The sequence below is a fragment of the Petaurus breviceps genome, unplaced genomic scaffold (assembly GCF_028583685.1).
Source record: "Petaurus breviceps papuanus isolate PSGF00001 unplaced genomic scaffold, PetGlider_PUasm1.0 90977, whole genome shotgun sequence".
Classification (NCBI taxonomy): Eukaryota; Metazoa; Chordata; class Mammalia; order Diprotodontia; family Petauridae; genus Petaurus; species Petaurus breviceps.
The window spans coordinates 27,449,533-27,457,086 of NW_027187391.1; the positions used below are offsets into that span (position 1 = coordinate 27,449,533).

Consider the following 7,554-nt stretch of genomic DNA (forward strand, 5'->3'; position numbering starts at 1 on the left):
TTACATTACATACAAATACTTAATATTTCTGCTTTTCTGCATGAATTTGTGAGACTTTTATATACTAACAAATAGGCAATTTGGTTTTCTACAAACTAACCAGGATTCTATGAATGTGTAAATTAATCTCAGGCAAACTATAAAATTGTTATTAAAAAACGAGTCCAGTTTAAGTTTTTGATTTTTTTCATTTCATCTTAGATTTTTCAGAATTTAATTCTGATCCTTAATTTCTGTTTTAAAAGGAAGTGGTTAAAAATTGCCTTTATCTCTTGTAAATTTGTCATTCATTACTGAGGAAATATATTTATATATTTACATACATACACATACATATATATACTCCTTCCTATTTCCATTCAATAACTAGTAAACATATATCATATATAATTGTTTTAAAATTCTTTTTGAATCTTTAACAGCTTAAGATTTTCCCCTTTAGATTTTCCAGGGACTAAAAGGAGTTCCTTGAGATTCCCCAAAATGAAAAAGTTGAATTCACCACCAATGAAGAAGAAATTCAAACAATAATTATTGTCCAATTTCATAGCAATATATCTGAAAATCTAAGTGAACTGGATGAATATTTACAAAAATATAAATTGCCAAGATTAATGGAAGAGGAAATAAAATACTTAAATAATCCTACTTTTAAAAAAAGCAATTGAACAAGCCATCAGTGAACTCCCTAAGAAAAAACCGTCTGGGTCAGGTGAATCTACAAGTGAACTCTACTAAATATCTGAAAAACAACTAATTCCAATGCTACACAAAATATTTGGAAAAAAAAATGGAGTCCTACCAAATTCTTTTTATGATATAAATATGGTGTTGATACCTGAACCAGGAAGAGCAAAAACAGAGAAAGAAAATTATAGGCCAATTTACCTAATGAATATAAATGCAAAAATTTTAAATAAAATATTAACAAAGTGATTTCAGCAACTCATAACAAGCATAATACACTATGACCAGGTGGGATTTAAACCAGGAATGAAGGGGTGGTTCAATATTAGGAAAACTATCAGCATAATTGACCATATAAATAACAAAATTAACAGAAATCATATGATTATCTCAATAGATGCAAAAAAGCTTTTGACAAAATACAGCACCCATTCCTATTAAAAACACTAGAGAACATGGGAATGAATGGTGTTTTCCTTAAAATTATAGGTAGCATCTATACAAAACCATTGGCAAATATTATATGTTATGGGGATAAGCTAGAAGCATTTCCAGTAAGATCAGGGGTAAAACAAGTATGTACATTCACAGCTGTTATTCAATATTTTACTAGAAATGTTAGCTTTAGCAATAAAAAAAAGAAATTGAAGGAATCAGAATAAGCAAAGAAGAAACAAAGGTACCACTCTTTGCAGATGATATGATGGCATACTTAGAGAATCCTAGAGAATCAACTAAAAACTATTTGAAATAATTAACTTCGGGAAAGTTGCAGGATATAAAATAAACCCACATAAATCATTGACATTTCTCTTGTGGTTGTGGTTTGTCCTTTATTCTGGAAGAGGACCAGGACATCAGGGAAATGATGACATGACTTGCAATTGAATTGAGTTGAGTAAGGAAGGGCTATGTAAAGTCACCAGTCTCACTTTCTCCTCCAGAGCCATCAGATATTGATCAGGATGACTAGAGATGGGCCTGGATGTAGCAGGAGACCTTGGCCTTTTTAAGCTAAGGTCTCTTCAAGTTCTCATTTCTAGTGAGGCAACACTCATTCAGTGAATAGTCAGTCCTCTTTAGGAAGTGAGTCAAGGGTTGGCCCCTTTAATTAAAAAAAAACATCAAACTGGGAGGGGGAGACCCTCAGGGTTCCTGGCCAAAAGAGAAGCAGTTATTATTTACATTCTCTCTGAGCCAGGAGGGCCCCCAAAAAACCATTAAGTGGTGCTTGGGCAGGCACCTAATTTTTTTCTGCATTTAAAAAAATTGTTCTAGCAAAAAATTTACATAAAACCCACCTTTAATTTAGTATGACAACTTTCTGCAATAAACTACTTAAAGAGCAGCTTTGATAAAGAATGGAATGAAATAGCAATAAAAAAGACATCACCACTGATTTTTTAAAACCAATACATCCACCAATTATGTTTTAAAAAAATGAAAACAAAACACTGCAAGGGATATTTTCTTAGTTTTGACTTGTAATAATGTCTTTCTCATCTTCCTGTGAATGGTGGATCTACATTCTGTTAAATGTCTGTCATGATAGAGAAAGAAAATATAGTTTCACATGATTTGTAGCCCCTAGATCAATGACTCTAAAGTCCTGAAATTCCAAGTTTGCTCCATCAATGCCAGTGGTGCAAATTTTTTTGCAGTCTTGCTTGTTAACTTCATAAATAGATTCTTGGGTGATACTGTTTTGGTGTAGCATGTCTAGAACAGTGTTGTGATCATCAGTCATGGCTCTCTTGTCCATGTTGTGGAAGTGTTCCATGGCAGAGATGTTGCATTGGATGCTTTGTTTTGGAATGTCTAATTTGGAAACTAAGATCAAGGAGTCCTGATCATCATAATTAAACAGCACTGGGCAGTAGTCCTGGTCAGCAGCCACCACACTATTCTGAGACAAATGACACATTCAAGAGTGGGAGGAATTCTGTTTTCCGCTGTGAAATCATCATGTTTTTGGAGGCATCCACAACTGATACAGTACTATCATGGCTGACCCAAGTGAGGCTCTTCCCATTGGCAGAGAAACTTTCTCCATGGACCCAAACACTACTTCCAGTACCACCAAACTCTGACATCAGTTGACCAAAAGGCATCTTGGTATGCCATGGAGTACTGACTGGCTTTTCATCAACTTCTTTAATGTAGGCAGAAAAAACTCTGCATTTGAAGTCACAAGATCCAGGAGACAGCAAAACATTGTTGGTATGCCACACCAAACTAAGAACAGTAGAGCAAATTGTCTTTTTTATGTGTTTGCTCTCCCACCAGTCATTTTCTGACTCAAAGTAGCACACAGGAATCAGTAGAGCTCCACCACCTATGGCAAATGTATTCTCCAGAGGAGACCATTTCACAAAGGTGGCTATACAAGTAATCCTCAGGACCACCATGGTTGGTTTCCAGATGCCATCTTTCTCACTCCATATATAGGCATTACAGTCTGCACCACAAGTTACAATTCGATCACTCTTGGTAGCCCAGTTAATACCTGTGATGCATCCATTGTGTTTCTTCAGTTCCTGGGTTTTCACCCACTGGTGCCCATTCTTGTAAATGTGGATTTCATGATTATTAGGGCTAAGGGAGATCTGGGTATGATCTCTGTTCCATGCATGGCAGGTAATTAGCTCTAGTAAAAACTGATGTAAGGACATTATTCTTAGTGTTTTCAAAAGGGAAAAAACTGGGATGGGGAGGGTATAGATTGTTCCTAAAGCAGAGGATTCACAGACTCTGAGTAGTTGACACCAATAAGTCCGGGCACTTCGAAGAAAAATGGAGGCCAGGAACAAGGACCTATTGTTGTGCAATCAATGAGATCCAGAGTGAATTAAGTTTAAGATATTTCTGCATATTACTAACAAAGCCCAGCAGGAAGAGACAGAAAGAGAAATTCCATTTAAAGTTAATTGTAGACAATATAAAATATTTGGGAATCCTCCTGCCAAGACAAACCTAGGAACTATATAAACACAATTACAAAACACTTTTTATACTTTTACACAAATAAAGTCAGATCTAAATAATTGGAAAAATATCAGTTGCTTATGGGTAGGCAGAGCTTATATAATAAAAATGGCAATTCTACATAAATTAATTTACTTATTCAGTGTTGTACGAATCAAACTACCAAAAATATTTTTATATAATTAGAAAAAAATAATCACAAAATTCATCAGGAAGAACTAAAGTTCTACAATATCGAGGGAATTAATGAAAAGAAATGCAAGGGAAGATGGTCTAAGCATACCAGGTCTAAAACCATGTTACAAAGCAGCAATCATCAAAACTACTTGGTACTAGCTAAGAAATAGAGTGGTAGACCAGTGGAATACATTAGGGACACAAAACACAGTAGTCAATGACTATAGTAATCTACTGTTTGTTAAACCCAAAGACTACAGTTTCTGGGAAAAGAACTCACTATTTGAAAAAAAAAATTGCTGGGTAAACTGGAAAATGCTATGACAGGCCAATATCTTACCATATACCAACATAAGGTCAAAATGGGTATATAATTTAGACATAAAAGGTGATAGTATAAACAAATGAGGAGAACAAGGAATAGTTTTATCTGCAAAATCTATGGGGAAGGGAAAGAATTTATGACCAAACAAGAGAAAGAGACCATTTTGAATGCAAAGCAGATAATTTTGATTACATTAAATTAAAAATTTTTTGTTGCAAAGCCAATGCAACCAATATTAGAAGGGAAGCAGAAAGCTGGGAAACAATATTTATAGTTAATGTCTCTGATAATCAGGCCTTATTTCTAAATACATAGAGAGAACTGAGTCAGATTTAGGGGAATACAAATCATTCCCCAATTGATAAATGGTCAAAGGATAAGAACTGGCAATTTTCACATGAACAAATTGAAGCTATCTATAGTCATATAAAAAAATGCTCTAAATCACTATTGATTAAAGAAATGCAAATTAAAACAGCTCTGAGGTACCACATCACACCTATCAGATTGGCTAACATGACAAAACAGGAAAATGATAAATGTTGGAGAAGACGTGGAGTTGTGAACTGCTCCAACCATTTGGGAGAGCAATTTGGAACTATGTCCAAAAAGTTATAAAACTCTATATACCCTTTGATCCAGCAATACCACTACTAAATCAATATCCTGAAGAGATCATAAAAAAAGGGAAAAGGACCCACATGTACAAAAATATTTAATGCAACTCTTTTTGTGGTGGTAAAGAATTGGAAATTGAGGGGATGCTCATCAATTGGGGAATGGATGACACGTGTATATAAATGTAATGGAATACTATTTACTCTAGTAACAGTAATATTGAAGAAATGACAAGCAGGTGGGTTTCATAAAAGCCTAGAAAGACTTACATGAACTGATACTGAGTGAAATGAGCAGAAACAGGAGAACATAGTACACAGTAACAGCAACATTTTTCGATGATCAAGTTTGATAGACTTAGTTCTTCAAAGCAATGCATTGATCTAAGACAATTCCAAAAGTCTCATGATGGAAAATCCAAAGAGTTTTTGTCATGACTTTCAGATAGGCAAGTTGAAGTGGTTACCTGCTGTCACTATTCTATGGAGATCTCACACACATGAAGACAGGATGGGGTCTTATATACAGAAGGTTGTGGGAGGCATCTAGGGGTGGTCTAGGGGAAGAGTTTGGGGAGGGTCTTCAGGAGGAGTTAATGAGGTCAGTGAACAATTAAGGTTGGGAAGTCTCTGGAGACCACAGACAATGATGGGCTAGGCCAGTTCAAGGGTGGATTGATATTTTGATAGGCTCAAGGGTGGGAAATCTAGTAAGGCTTATGGCCTCATGCAATTGCCTCATCAAATGGGGCAAATTAATCAAAGCCCAAGGGGGGTTCCCAGAGCCTATATCTCAAGGACTCAAGGAGAGGTCAAGGGGGCTCCCAGAGCTCATACCTCATCAAAGTGATTTTTAAATCGTTTTCTCTTTGACTTGTTTTCCTTGTAAATTGTTTTTGATGGGAAATATTTTCTATTTTCTTTAACTTTTTAATTTTTTTTGCTTTCTTCTTGTTGCAGTAATGAATTAATGTAATTCTGTTTGGTCCACGCTAATTTTCAAGGATTCTGTTACTTGGGTAAAGTTTTATACCTCTTGTACTAAGCTTTTAATTATCCTTCCAAATCTTTCCTCCAGTTTTCCCATTTCTTTTCTAATTCTTTCCTCTAGAGCTCTCATTTCTTATACAGTATGATTTCAAACTTAAAAAAAAATCTCTTGCTTAATTCCCCCACTCTTCCCACACCAGAAATTTTAGCAAGTTAAAATTGTGGGCAAGCTGCATTTTTCTTTGAGGATTTGCTAGTGTGTGTTTTGGAATTACGTTTTTTTCTCCCTAGCTGGTGTCACAGCCAACCTGAGAATAGCTCTTTTTGGTCAGCATTGTTCGTTTACACATTTTCCCCACCTTACTTCCTGGATATACATTTTATAAAAATGCCAAGCCCTATGAACTTATGGAGGGAATATTAGGGACTCTTATAGACCACTGTGGTCCTGCTGAAGTGTTCTCTTATACTAAGTACTAGGTTCTTCAAAAATCTCAGGATAGCTGAGACCACAGAGTTGCAAATTTTAAATGTGCATTAAGCAGTCTGGTCTAGAGCACCATATGATCATGGTCAATAGGACAGCATATGATCATAGCCCTCCTGATCTGAGCTTTTCAGTCTCTGGATCCTGATTTGTGTCTGGACAATACAATTACAAGCTTATACCTGAGGGGAACTACAGTAAATTTTTTCTTGCTCCTGCCCTTTGCAACTAGCTAGAATCTTTTTTTGGAATCCTGCTACAATGATATGGTTTTGCTTTTGGTTGGTAATCCCTGACCTAATCACTTACTTGGAACCTGAATCTATTATCCCTCTCCAGGCCTGCTCTGGTTATTTCTTGTTGTTCAGTCATTTCAGTCATATCCCATTCTTCCTGACTCCATTTGGGATTTTCTTGACAAAGATATTAGAGTAGTTTTCCATTTCCTTCTCCAGCTCATTTTACAGATGAGAAAACTGAGACAAATAGGATTAAGAGATTTGCCAAGGGTCACACAGCTTCTAAGTGTCGGAGACTAGATGTGAGCTCAGGATGATGAGTCTTCTTAACTTCAAACCCAGCACTCAATCCACTATACTACTAGCTGCCCTAAGTCAGTCCACAAGTCATTCTGAAATGACCCCAAATCTTAACCTTGCTTGACTTTGGCTAAGTGTAGCCAGTTTTCAGGAAAGGACAATCTGAATGTGGTCTGATCACTCGAATCCTGTCTCTTTAGCACTAATCCCAGTCCCATATATGAATTGAGGGTCAATTAAAATACTTAGGGAGGACCTCAGGCAGCATTAATCCTGCCTCCTCATGATTACAGGATCTAATCAAAATATCTTTGCCCTTAAATGAAGGATGGTTACTTTTATCTATAAAAGCAGTGATCTGTTTGAATGCCAGGTCAACTCGGCAGCTAGCCCACCACCTCCTACTGTCTTGGTGTGTCACTAAACTCCTTTTTTTAACTTTGTGTTCATGAGTTTTGCCTCTTTAAGCAGGGTGAAGTCCCAAACGTAGAATTTTCCTTTTAACACCTATGAGGTGAATTCATGATCATGGCTTGGAAAAATGACTCACTGTGTTTTCCTTGGCCTTTATAATCATTACTTGGTCTGGTGCTTTTCCCAGATTTTGGTTGGATTTGTTGTAGAATGGAGCTTGGCCATGCTGGTTTCTCCTACTCTACCATATTTCCTGTCACATGGTATAGCTTAGAAGTGCATTAAGACTTTTGGGACATCCTGTATAATACATATTGAGAAGCAACAGAGTAT

The 7,554-nt window shown here is 36.2% G+C and overlaps 1 pseudogene; it reads right to left on the minus strand.

The window, feature by feature from the left end:
• Window positions 1-445: 445 nt before the first annotated feature.
• On the minus strand, window positions 446-3,525 carry LOC138153170 (actin-related protein 2/3 complex subunit 1A pseudogene; annotated as a pseudogene).
• Between the last annotated feature and the right edge of the window lie 4,029 nt (window positions 3,526-7,554).